Below are 14,685 nucleotides of genomic sequence, written 5' to 3'. Positions count from 1 at the left end.
TACACTCAGTGGCCACTTTATTGGGCACACCTGTACACCTGCTCATTAATGCAAATATCTAATCAACCAATCATGTGACAGCAACTCAATGCATAAAAGCATGCAGACATGGTCAAGAGGTTCAGTTGTTGTTCAGACTAAACATTGGAATGGGGAGGAAATGTGATCCAAGTGATTTTGACCATGGAATGATTGTTGGTGCCAGACATGGTGGTTTGAGTATCTCAGAAACTTCTGATTCCCTTGGAATTTTCATGCACGACAGCCTCTAGAGTTTACAGAGAATGGTGCGAAAAACAAAAAAACGTCCAGTGAGTGGGCAGTTCTGTGGGCAAAAATGCCTTGTTAATGAGAGAATGGCCAGACTGGTTCGAGCTGAGAGGAAAGCAACAGTAACTCAAATAACTACGCTTTACAACAGTGGTGTACAGAAGAGCATCTGAACACATAACATGTTGAACCTTGAAGTGGATGGGCTACAGCAGTAGAAGATCACACTGGGTTCTACTCTTGTACTGAATAAAGTGGGCACTGAGTGTATTTTCACCACTGTTTTTTGTCTCAGGATGACCTGAAGTATCTTGACTCATTACAAGCAGCAATTTTGAGAGAGGTAAGGATCTATATTTTTCAGTTACTCAACATTCACAGATGGATGTGATAAATTGCAGAGATTTGATCTGATTGTTCATTGCAGAACTGCAGCAGCAGTACAGTACAATATGCAAAAAAAACTATAGGCCACAATAAGAAATGTATATTGAAAATAAATAAATAGAGCAAAAAGAGCAAAATAGTTAGGTACTGTTCATGAGTTCATTCATTATCACTGACTTCTGTTGTGAAACGTGTTGTTTTCACAGTGCAAAAATTACTGTAAGTTGCAAAAAGAAATATATAAAAAATAAATAGTGCAAAAATAGAGCAAAACTGAGAAGTAGTGCTTATGAGTTCATGGACCTTTCAGAAATCTGATGGCAGAGCAGAAGAAGATGTTCCGAAAACATTGAGTATGTGGCTTCAATCTCCTGTGTCTCCTCCCTGATGGTAGTAATAAGAATAGGGCATATCCTGGATGGTGATGGTCCCCAATGATGGATGCCGCCTTCTTGAGGCAATGCTTTTTAAAGACGTCTTCAGTGGTGCGGAGCCGAGTGCCCGTGATGGAGCTGGCTGAGTCTACAGTCCTCTGCAGCATTTTTTGATCCTGTGCATTGAAGCCTCTAAATCAGAAAGTGGTTCAACCACTTAGAATGCTCTCCATGTACATGTGTAGACACTTACTAGAATCTGTGGTGAAATACCAAGCCTTCTCAAACTCCTAATGAAGTATAGATGCTGGCCCACCTTTTTCATGATTGCCCAGGATAGATCCCAAGATGCTGACAACTAGGAACTTGAAGCTGCTCATCCTTTCCACTCCTGACCAGTCAATGAGGACTGGTGTGTGTTCTCCCAACTTCCCCCTCCTGAAGTCCACAATCAATTCAAAGTTCAATGTAAATTTATTATCAAAGTACATATATGTCACCATATACAACCAAGAGATTTATTTTATTGCAGGCATTTACAATAGAACAAAGAAACAAATAAAAATAATAAGTAAATAAATAAAACTGAGAACATGAGTTGTAAAGTCCTTGAAAGTGAACTGTGAATTGGTTGTGGAATCAGTTCAATGTTGAGTGAAGTTATCCACACTAGTTCAGGAGTCTGATGGTTGAAAGGTAATAACTAATACTGAACCTGGTGGTGTGGGACCTAGGGCTCCTGTACCTCCTTTCAATTCCTTGCCCTTACTAACATTGAGTGCAAGGTTATTGTGACACCACTCAATCAACCTGTACAGCTTCTCACCACCATCTGAAATTCTGCCAACAATAACTGTGTCATTGGCGCATTTATAAATGGTGTTTGAGCTGTGCCTCAAGCTCTAAATATTAAGATGAAAGGAATAACAACTTATTCTCCCACTGAAACTTCTGATTTCTTTAAGGCACTGCTGCTTGATGAGTAATATTATGGACTTTAGTAAGGTCAAACTGGGAGCCCACTCTCTGTGCTGTAGAGAATTAAGCACGTCTTACAAAGCAAAACATAGGGAGCTTCAAAAACAAAAATAAAACTGCAGATGTTGGAGGTTGGGAATAAAAATAGAAAGTGCTGGAAATACTCAGTAGCACTGGTAGTATCAGTGGAGAGCGAAATAGATCTAATGCCGTAGTGAATGATCTATCTTTGGGATTATGAAAGTCAGAAATCAAAGGTGTTAAAGTTCCACAGGAGGGGTGGAGAAATTAAAGGGACTGTGTGTGATCGGCTGACCAAAGAGATAATAGTGTCAGATGATGAGGTATTGAAGGCCTGTTAACCACAGCTGGTTATCTGGGGTGCCACAGTGGTGTAGCAGTTAGCGCAATGCTATTACATTTCGGGGCGTCGGAGTTCAGAGTTCAGTTCTGGCAAGCCTTGTGAGGTGTTTGTGCATTCCCCCTGTGACTGTGTGGGTTTCCACTCACAGTCCAAAGACGTAGATTAGTAGATTAACTGATCATTGTAAATTGTCCTGTGATTAGGCTAGGGTTAAGTCGGGTTGCTGGGGCCTGTTCCATGCTGTAACTAAAATCTGGAGAAAAGGTAAGTTGAAGAGGACAGAGAGAGAAAGAAAAGGTGGGGTTCAAAGATTGCAGTTGCTCAGAATCTGAAATAAGAGGGATTGCGGAAATACCCACCTGCTTAAGCAGCATCCATAGAGACAGAAAATAAGGAAAATAGGATACAGAGTGGGAAACCTAGCTACCTGAAAGACTAAACACAGGAGATTCTACAGATGTTGGAAGTTCAGAATAACTCAAACAAATTGCTGGAGAAACTCAGCAGGTCAGGCAGCATCTATGGAAAGGAATAAAGAGTCAACATTTTGGGTTGAGACCCTTCATCAGGAAATGCTTCTTCCCTATTCTTTTCCAGTTCCGATGAAAGGTCTGGGCCTAAAATGTCAACTCTTTATTCCCCGCCATAGATGCTGCCTGACTTGCTGAGTTCCTCCAGCACTTTATGTATGTTATCTGAAAGACTCATCAATACTAGGAGATATAATCTTTTTATCTCTTCCTTTCTCATTTTTCAGGGACTTCAATGCACCTTTCAAGGTGAAGCAGCAATCCACTTGTACGCTACATCTGATGCTCAATGTGTGGCCTCCGCAATGCTAGATGGCAGTTTGAAAGAACTTGTCCATTCAGTCCACAAGGGAAACAGTAAGTTTCTAGCTGCCAGTTAGTTTCCAGCTTCCATCTCCAACACGATCACTCCACCAAGTACATCTTTCCCTCCCCCACTACTTTCTGCTTTTCACACGGGTCGCTCCCTACGCAACTCCCTTGTCCATTCGTCCCTCCCCACTGATCTCCCTCCTGGCACTTATCCTTGCCCCTACACCTCCTCCCTCACTACCATTCAGGGCCCCAAACAGTCCTTCCAGGTGAGGCGACACTCCAGCTGTGAGTCTGTTGGAGTCATCTACTATGTCCAGTGCTCCCGGTGTGGCCTTCTATATATCGGTAAGACCTGACGTAGATTGGGAGACCATTTCGCTGAGCATTTACGCTCCATCCGCCAGAGAAAGCAGGATCTCCCAGTGGCCCCTCATTTTAATTTCACTTCCCATTCCTATTCCGACATGTCAGTCCATGGCCTCCTCTACTGTCACGATGAGGCCACACTCAAGTTGGAGGAACAACACCTTATATTCTGTCTGGGTAGTCTCCAACCTGATAGCATGAACGTCAATTTCTTGAACTTTCGGTAATGCCCCCACCCCCTCCACCCTTCACCATTCCCCAACCCCTTTTCCCTCTCACCTTATCTTCTTATCTGCCCATCGCCTCCCTCTGGTGCTCCTGCCTCCTTTGCTTTTTCCATAGTACCATGGCCTTCTGTTCTCTCCTATCGGACAGTGGTGTCAAGAAAACAACCTCTCCCTCAATGTCGCTAAAACAAAGGAGCTGGTTGTGGACTACAGGAGGAATGGAGATGGGCTAACCCCTATAGACATCAATGGATCTGGGTTGAGAGGGTGAACAGCTTTAAGTTCCTTGGCATCCACATCACCAAGGACCTCACGTGGTCTGTACACACCAACTGTGTGGTGAAAAATGCACAACAGCACCTCTTTCACCTCAGACGGTTGAGGAAGTTTGGTATGGGCCCCCAGATCCTATGAACTTTCTACATGAGCACAATTGAGAGCATCCTGACTGGCTGCATCACTGCCTGGTATGGGAACTGTACTTCCCTCAATCGCAGGACTCTGCAGAGAGTGGTGCGGACAGCCCAGCGCATCTGTAGTTGTGAACTTCCCATGATTCAGGACATTAACAAAGACAGGTGTGTAAAAAGGGCCCAAAGGATCATTGAGGACCCGAGTCACCCCAACCACAAACTGTTCCAGCTGCTACCATCTAGGAAACGGTACCACAACATAAAGCCAGGACCAACAGGCTCCGGGACAGCTTCTTCCACCAGGCCATCAGACTGATGAACTCATGCTGATTTGAGTGTTTTTCTATGTTATATTGATTATTTTATTTATTATAAATTACTATGATTGTACATCGCACATTTAGAGGGAGACGTAACGTAAAGATTTTTACTCCTCATGTATGTGAAGGATGTAAGAAATAAAGTTCAATTCAGTTCAATTCTCCAGCCTTATATCTCTTTGACCAATCAACTTCCCAGCTCTATACTTCACCCCTCCCCCTTCCGGTTTCACCTATCACCTTGTGTTTCTCTCTCCTCTCCCCTCCCCATCCTTTTAAATCTACTCCTCATCTTTTTTTCTCCAGTCCTGCCGAAGGGTCTCGGCCCGAAACATTGACTGTACTTTTTTCCATAGATGCTGCCTGGCCTGCTGAGTTCCTCCAGCATTCTGTGTGTGTTGCTTGGATTTCCAGCATCTGCAGATTTTCTCTTGTTTGTGAGTTAGTTTAATTTTCCCTTCTGTTCCTTCTCTGAGCTCAAGGTCATTGACATCCAAAAACAGTCCAATGCAACTTCTGGACCATCACACCTTCTGATTAGGTATGCTGCAGCCCTCAATGTTATATGAAATATTTTGCCAACAACCATCCTTTCCAGTTTGTGACAGAACTAGACAGTTATTATGTAAGGTCACTAATCTATGCTGTCATTTAGGTTTCCCTCTCTGTAATTGATGTCTGGTCTACTGGATATTCAATTAAAAATTCCAGCAACTTTTGTCTCGTGTTTCAGGTTTTTTTCTCTCCCTCAGACTTGATTCATCCCTTTCATTTTCTATCTGCTGATTAACTGCATTTAATAGCTTTTCACTAACCTCTCAATCAGTACCATAATCTTTTTGCTGAATCTCTTTTGTTCTCCCCCCTGATTCGGACTTTCATTTTACTTTCTCTGTCCATTCACTCTTTTGTAACTTAAAACAGTTTCGATTTCTTGCTGTTCAGACATCTAACAAAAGGTCATTGTGATCAGTTTTTGGACCCTTCATCTAAGAAAGAATGTGCTGGCATTGGAGAAAGTCCAGAGGATGTTAACAAGAATGATCCCAGGAAGGAAAGGGTTAACATATGAAGAGTGATTAATGGCTCTGGGCTTGTGCACTGAAGATTAGAAGAATGAGGAGGGACCTCAATGAAACCTATTGAATAGACCTACATAGAGTGGACATGGAGAGGATATTTCCTATAGCGGGGGAGTCTAGGACCAGAGGGCAGAGCCTCAGAATAGAAGGACGATCCTTTAGAACAGAGATAAGAAATTTCTCCAGCTAGGGGGAGGTGAATCTGTTGAATTTGTTGCCACAGACAGCTGTGGAGGTCAAGTCATTGGGTGTTTTTGAAACAGAGGTTGATAGGTTCCTGATTAGTAAGTGTGTCAAAGGTTATGGGGAGAAGGCAAGAGAATGGTGTTGTGAGGGATAATAGGCAGATTCAATAGGCCGATTGGTCTAATTCTGCTCCTATGTCTTATGGTCATTAACTTTGTTGTTCCTTGCAGAGATGCTGCTTAACCTATTGAGTATTTTCAGCATTTTATGTTCTTATTTTAGTAAACCTCACTGTTACTCAAAATTAAAATTAGTCTTAGGTCGTCAGCCTGCTGTTATTTTGTTCCAGGGTTCATTGGGAAATGGTAGACTGTTCTTCAGGCCCCAGTGAGTTGTGTTGCAGTGATTAGATTGGTCAAGTTTACAGCTAACGTCTTCATCACTACTTCGCATTATCTCCTTAAACCTTTGAGTGGAGCTACACCTTAAATTGTAAGCAGAGCTGCTTTGTGTGTTCTGCATTCTTGTCATTGCACTCTGCCAGACGATAAATCTCACTACTTCCTCTTCCTCTGTCTCCAGAAGCTTTGATTGGACAATTTACACGGAGAACCTTGGCAAGCATGCTGTCCATTTTATTGTAAGTTGTTTCATTATAGTTGGAATCTCTGACTGTGCATGCAAAAGAATGCACATCCTTTTGATGAGGTAATTAAATGTTTCGTAGTCTAATGTTATTCTATCAGAGAAACTTATTAATGTCTTTATGCTGTGCTGGAACTAAAAAGTGATTTATCTCTACATCTCTCCATTTCATTCTACAAACTGTTAAGCACACACTCCAATTGTAATATAAATACTAAACACAAGAGATTCTGCAGATGCTAGAAATCCAGAGTAACAGACAGAATGCTAGAGGAACTCGGCAAGTCAGGCAGCATCTGTGGAAGGGAATAAACGATCAACATTTGGGGCCAAGACCCTTCTTCAGAACTGGAAAGGCAGGTGTAAGAAGCCCCCTTACTTTCCAGTCTCAATGAAGCCTTTTGGCTTCTCCCCCTTCCTTCCAGTCCTGATGAAGAGTCTCAACCAAAAATATCGACTCTTTGTTCTTTTCCATAGATGATGTCTGACCTGCTGATTTCCTCCAGCATTCTCTGTGTGTATCGTAAGTACCCCATTCTTTCGTGTTATAAATCATCAGACAGTGAATACGGACCAAAAAGGGCTTCGCTTCCAGATGAGCTCAATGCCTTCTATGCTCACTTTGACCATCAAAACATGGAGGAGCCATCGTAAGCTCCCACAGCCCCCAATGATCCTGTGTTTTCAGTCTTTGAGAGCAACGTGAGAATATCCTTCAGGAGGGTGATCCCACAGAAATCATACAGCCCAGATGGGGTATCTGGCCAAGTACTAAAGGCCTCACCTAATCGACTGACTGAAGTGCTCACCGATACCTTTAACCTCTGGCTTCGGCAGTCTGAGGTGCCCACCTGCTTCAAGCAGGCTTCAGTAATACCGGCGCCTAAGAAGAAGGTGGTGACCTGCCTCAATGACTATCATCTGGTAGCACCTACGTCCACAGCGATGAAGTACTTTGAGAGGTTGCTGATGAAACATATCAACTCCTGCCTGAGAAGAGACTTGGATCCGCTCCAATTTGCCTACTGGAGCAACAAATGTCATCCCATTGGCTCTTCACTTGACCATGGAACATCTGGACACCAAAGATGCATACATCAGGATGCTCTTTATTTTGTTCAGCTCGGCATTCAATATTATCATCTCCTCAAAACCAATCAATAAGCTTCTAAACCTTGGCCTCAATAATTTCTGTGGAATTAGATCCTCCATTTCCTCACTTGCAGACCCCAGTCGGTTCTGATTGGCAACAACATCTCCACAATCTCCATCAGCACATGTGCACCATATTGGTATGTGTTTAACCCCCTGCTCTGCTCACTTTACACCTATGACTGTGTGGTTCAGCACAGCTCCAACGCCATACTTAAGTTTGCTGACACCACCACTGATGTTGACCGAATCAAAGGTGGTACTGAATCAGCATTTTGTTTTTTAAAGTAGTTTTGATTGTTCATTCTCCAGTTTAACATTAGTGAGCAAGTTGGCCAGCTGGACCCATATTACTGCAATTCTCACTTGAAGATCTTTTGTGATCAACCGTCAGCAAAAAAGTTCATTGTAACTGGCAGAAAACTCATGAAACAAACTCTTCATTGCACACTCCTAAGTATGCAATTATATTGCATGAATCACAAAACAAGACTTTTAAGGCAGCTGTTAATTAGGGCTACAAAGTACTTGCAGTCAATGTGTGGAAAATTAACATCTTCTATTTTTAAAGTACATTGATGACACCACTTCTGAAGTTCCAGTCATTTTTTTGCATTGGGTCATAGTGTGGGACAGTACTCAATCTGGAGTCCTAACTTTAGAAACATACATAGAAACATTACATAGAAAATAGGTGCAGGAGTAGGCCATTCGGCCCTTCGAGCCTGCACCGCCATTTATTATGATCATGGCTGATCATCCAACTCAGAACCCCGCACCAGCCTTCCCCCCATACCCCCTGATCCCCGTAGCCACAAGGGCCATATCTAACTCCCTCTTAAATATAGCCAATGAACTGGCCTCAACTGTTTCCTGTGGCAGAGAATTCCACAGATTCACCACTCTCTGTGTGAAGAAGTTTTTCCTAATCTCGGTCCTAAAAGGCTTCCCCTCTATCCTCAAACTGTGGCCCTTCGTTCTGGACTTGCCCAACATCGGGAACAATCTTTCTGCATCTAGCCTGTCCAATCCCTTTAGGATCTTATACGTTTCAATCAGATCCCCCCTCAATCTTCTAAATTCCAACGAGTACAAGCCCATTTCATCCAGTCTTTCTTCATATGAAAGTCCTGCCATCCCAGGAATCAATCTGGTGAACCTTCTTTGTACTCCCTCTATGGCAAGGATGTCTTTCCTCAGATTAGGGGACCAAAACTGCACACAATACTCCAGGTGTGGTCTCACCAAGGCCTTGTACAACTGCAGTAGTACCTCCCTGCTCCTGTACTCGAATCCTCTGGCTATAAATGCCAGCATACCATTCGCCTTTTTCACCGCCTGCTGTACCTGCATGCCCACTTTCAATGACTGGTGTATAATGACACCCAGGTCTCATTGCACCTCCCCTTTTCCTAATCGGCCACCATTCAGATAATATTCTGTTTTCCTATTTTTGCCACCAAAGTGGATAACTTCACATTTATCCACATTAAATTGCATCTGCCATGAATTTGCCCACTCACCCAACCTATCCAAGTCACCCTGCATCCTCTTAGCATCCTCCTCACAGCTAACACTGCCACCCAGCTTCGTGTCATCCGCAAACTTGGAGATGCTGCATTTAATTCCCTCATCCAAGTCATTAATATATATTGTAAACAACTGAGGTCCCAGCACTGAGCCTTGCGGTACCCCACTAGTCACCGCCTGCCATTCTGAAAAGGTCCCGTTTATACCCACTCTTTGCTTCCTGTCTGCTAACCAACTCTCCACCCACACCAATACCTTACCCGCAATACCGTGTGCTTTAAGTTTGCACACTAATCTCCTGTGTGGGACCTTGTCAAAAGCCTTCTGAAAATCCAAATATACCACATCCACTGGTTCTCCCCTATCCACTCTACTAGTTACATCCTCAAAAAATTCTATGAGATTCGTCAGACATGATTTTCCTTTCACAAATCCATGCTGACTTTGTCCGATGATTTCACCGCTTTCCAAATGTGCTGTTATCACATCCTTGATAACTAGTAGACTCTTCCCTCCAGCAGAGCCTATTTTGCTTGGAATTGCACAGATCCAGTCATCAATAGTCAGGTATAATCCTTCTCAGAAACGATATACTTTATCCCAGCATCAGAACACACTTGACAGTTTGTCAACCTACCCACCATGGTGAGAACCAATTAGAGACATCTTTGCCTCCTGAGGTTGGCTGTCATCACAGGGAATTAGTCCTGCCCACATTGTCAGTTAATGTTCAGGAATTGAAATAGGGAAAGTGCACAAAGGCAGTATGTGAAAGCCACCCACCCCAGCTATGCATCTCGAGTACTTGCCTGTAGTTAAAAAAAAATGTTGGCAGTAGGGTTTGACATTTTTTTAAAAATTGAAAATAGATTAATACTTTGTATAACTGGAGAATGGAGCCCAGATCCAGATCCAGCCATCACATCATGGTTGAATCACCTGTCAGCAAGGACCCTCATACCAATAAAATGATTAAAATTCTATCATTGTTGAATCGTATATTCTAAATCGTATTTACTGAAGCCAACTTTGAGAATGTCATTAACCACAGGGTGATATGTGGAAACAGTGGGCTTAATGCCTCACCTCTTTACCACTTTAGTGGTAAATCTGAAACCCAGTTAGACTAGGAACCTTTTGCAAGACTCTTGATTTTCGTCAGTTCCCTTTTGTGGTTCTCCCATCATAGCTAAACTGATTCTTTTGTTTTTGGCTGCCATGATTGTGATGTTACCTATATTAACTTTGTTATCTTTGACAGGGTACTTTCCCTCTTAAACCAGAGTTGTGACAGAATTTTAGAACAGTTTGTTCAGTGGGATTTCAATCACAGTTGACTGTACTGTCCCTGAACAGAGAAAACAGTACGCAGTTAGAAATACACTTACAATTCCTACATTGTATGTTTTTTATAACTCTATACCCTAAACTATGGAACCCAAAGTGTAGATGGTCTGCCAAAGTGTGTGCTCTCAATACTGATGATTTTTCTCTCCTAAAGTTACAACAGTTTGGTTTGAAGGAACACTGCCTCGATAACCTGAATAACCAAACTATGCGTTTCAGACCAGAGAACTCAATGAAAATAGGAGTTAGTTCCTTGTGTCTGAATAATGTAAAGGTTTAGCTCGGTTCTATTTTGATCATTTATTCCATGGGTACAAAAAGTTCTTGCTTCCAGCTTAACCATATTGTGTTGTGAAGCTTTTAGATAGTAGATTTTCACACTTAAACTTGTTAGCAATTTAATTGCCTTGTAGCAGTTGGCAAAGAATATTTATTTCACAAACTCAAAGCTTGTATTTTAATATAAATTTTTGAATATGTTGGCAGATTATAAAATTAAAATGAAATCGAGAGTATCAAGTTACTTGATCTCCAATTACTGGCGTACTCAGCTCCATGCTGTCCTAAGCAATTTATTTACCAGACAACAAAATTTGTGTTTAGTCATTTTTGCTGAACATACAACATATTGATGCATGACGTAGACAAACCTCATATGGTTCAGTCCCACTTGCCGTGCTGAACTTTGAGTACAACCTAAATCTGCCATATGGTTGCAAGTTTAGAATAAGTGACCAAGGAAACATGTACCCCAGTAATTTCCTACTGATAGCTCTTTTCCTCAGTGGATCAGAGCTTGATATTAATTGATTTTTCCTTTTTAAAAAAGAGAAAATACACTAACCTTGCACTTGAAGAAATTATTCAATTTTTATCAGTAACAAAACTCAGGATTGGTCGTAAATGTCAACCATACAGAATTTACATTTACTGGCATTTTGTCTTAACATGCTGCAAATGGAATATTTGCTTGGATGCTGAGAATGTGAGTCAGGTACTTAATGAGTACTTTGTTTCAGTATTTACCAAGTAAAAAGATATATAGGACCAGGAGATCAGTGCTGAGTGTATAAATATGTTAGGGTACTTGGAGGTCAAGGGGGAGGAACGTTTGGATTCAGAACTGGCTTGCGCATAGAAAACAGAGGGTAATGGTTGAAGGGACTTATTCCAACTGGAGGTCTGTAATTAGTGGAGTTCCGCAGGGATTTGTACTGGGACCTCTGCTGTTTGTGATGTATATAACTGAGCTGGATGAAAATGTACATGGGTGCATCAGTACGTTTGTAGATGATATAAGATTGGTGGAGTTGTGAATAGTGTAGAAGACTGGCAAAGAATACAGCAAGATATAGATCAGTTGCAGGAAGAAAAATGGCAGATGAAGTTTAACACAGATAAATGTGAGGTGTTGCACCTTGGTAGGGCAAATGCAAGGAGACAGTATACTGTTAAGGGCAAAATCCTTAACAGTGTTGCTGAGCAGAGAGATCTTGGGGTCCAAGTTCATAGCTCCATGAAAGTGATGATACAGGTTGATAGGGTGGTTAAGAAGGCTTATGGAATGCTTGTTTTTATTGTATTAGTCAAAGCATTGAGTTCAAAAGTCAGGAGATTATGTTGCAACTTTATAGAACTCTGGTTAGGACACATCTGGAGTATTGCATTCAGTTCTGGTTGCCCCACTATAGGAAGGATGTTGAGGCTTTGGAGAGGGTGCAGAAGAGGTTTACCAGGATGCTGCCTGGTTTAGAGGGCATGTGCTATCATGAGAGTCTGGACAAACTTGGGTTGTCTTCTTTGGAGCAGTGGAGGCTGAGGGGAGATCTGATAGAGGTTTATAAAATTATGAGAGACATAGATAGACAGTGAGTATCAGTTTCCCAGGAAATGTCTAATACCAGAGGCCCTAAGATAACAGGGGTGTAGGTTCAAGGGGGATGTAAGGGGTACGTTTTTAACTCAGAGAATTGTGGGATGCCTGGAATGTGCTGCCTGGTATGGTGGTAGAGGCAAATCCATTAGAGACTTTTAAGAGGCACTTAGATAGGCATACAGATGTGAGGAAAATGCAGGGTTTTGGACATTGTGTTGGTAGGAGGGATTAGTGTTTGGGTGTTTTAGATTTGCTTTTTAGCTGGTTCACTACAACATTGTGGGCCGAAAACCCTGTTCCTGTGTTTTATGTTCTAAATAAGCATGCAGACCACAGGACAATCTCACTTGTTTCATGGTCAACACTATCAATGTCTGGGTCAAGGCCATGTAGATCAAGAAGGAACTATTTGGATACTCAGAGCAAAATTAATACCTAATTTGTGTCAAGGTAACTACCCTCATGCGGACTCACCCTGTTAATGGTATTTCTGCTATTCATCCCTACCCTGCTTTCTCTCCTGCTGAAAACTATCTTGTTTTTAATCTCTTTCTCAGTTCTGGCAGTAATCTGGATGAAAAATATTAAACATTTTTCCTTCCAAAGATGCTGGCTGACCTGCTGAATGTTTCTGTCCTTTTTCAGTTTTTGTTCCATTAAAAGGAAGATTATAACTCAAAATTTACACAATTGTTAAATATGTATGTTTTGACCGAAGGAAAAAATGGCTGGAGTCGCTTAGCACTTTAGTGCAAGAGTGTTTATTAGGTGTGACAAAAATCAAACTTACAAAAATTAGCGGAAACAGTGAAAAGAAAGCTGTCAATATTTACAAAACGTTATCTACCAGAAAACACTAAAGTAGCTCCATGCTACTTTTGTCCAGTGTGAACTCCTGACAACCCAATCTTTCTCCCTCTCTCCTACTCCAAATGATGAGCCCTGTTTATTAAGCACAGGACATACCATCTTTAATTACCCACTAAGTTAACTTAGGACTACACATGAATTAGAATATGAAGTAACCCACAATATAGTTACCATCATATTACAAAATAAACAGAGGTATCTATATTATGTACAATATACAAACAATATATACACATCCCCATTACTAAAGAAATGCACTGTGTGTGGCAGGAAAAGCACCATAAAGCCAACCCTTTAGGACCCATTATTACAACATGCTGGGGGAAGACATTGAATTGCATATATTCAGCGCAACAACAGCAGAATGATGGGTGTGGGTGCATAAATGCGCGTGTAAGGAGTATGTTTACTGTGCACTCTCCATCACAACATCCACTATTGAAATAGATAGTGACTTTTAAGTTAAAGGATAATCACTTTTTATTAAAGGAAAGCTCATACCCCAGAAGACCATGAATATTGTTTTTACATTTATCAGAAGATAAGGCCGGGGCAAGCAGAGTGGCCATTGTTGGAGTGGACAGTGTTGGAGTGGTTATTTGAGGCTTTAACTCTGATGCTTCAGCAAGGAGAGGCTTAAGTGAGAGAATGCGAAAAAGCCGTAGATAATTTTTTTCTCCAGTTTATTTATTGTTCCCTTCTTTACATTTACACAGTTAGAACAGCAGGGATGCCAGGCAGCATAGTTCAATGCTCCTATCATGGGATGGCAGGGAGACCTCCCATATCCCTTTCGACCTCACCTGCAAGAAGTTAAACAGCCAGTGCAGAGTATCCCATGGCCATCCTCTCAACAGCACTTTGAATGCTGTTGGGGGGTTGGGGGGGTGGGGGGTGGTGTGACCCAGCAGAAGAAAGTGACAGTGGTCAGGCCTCTGGCACTGAGTCTGGCTCTATGACTCAGAAGGGAAGGGGAGAAGAGGTGAGCAGTGGTGATAGGGGATTTGTTAGTTAGGGGAACAGAAAGGAGGTTCTGTGAATGAGAACAGGATTCCTGGATGGTATGTTGCCGCCCAGGAGCCAGGGTCCAAAACGTCTCGGATCGAGTCTTCACCATGTAGTGGGATGTTAAGCCCATTAGTAGCTGGTCATGTAGCTACTAATGACATAGGTAGAAAGAGTGACGAGATTTTGCAAAGTGAGTTCACTGAATTAGGTGCCAAGTTAAAGGACAGCACCTCCAGAGTTCTGGTATCAGGACTTCTACCCATGCCACATGCGAATAGGACCAGAAATAGGAAGATCATACTATTTAACATGTGGCTACGGAGTTGGTGTAGGAGGGAGGGCATCAGATTTTTGGATCATTGGGCTCTCTTCCAGGGAAGGTGAGACCTGTACAGAAGAGACTGTTTGCACCTCAACTGAACAGGGACTAATAACCTAGCGGGAA

This window comes from Mobula birostris, chromosome X (assembly GCF_030028105.1).
Source record: "Mobula birostris isolate sMobBir1 chromosome X, sMobBir1.hap1, whole genome shotgun sequence".
In the NCBI taxonomy this organism is placed as follows: domain Eukaryota; kingdom Metazoa; phylum Chordata; class Chondrichthyes; order Myliobatiformes; family Myliobatidae; genus Mobula; species Mobula birostris.
Note: the sequence above shows the minus strand (reverse complement) of the source record.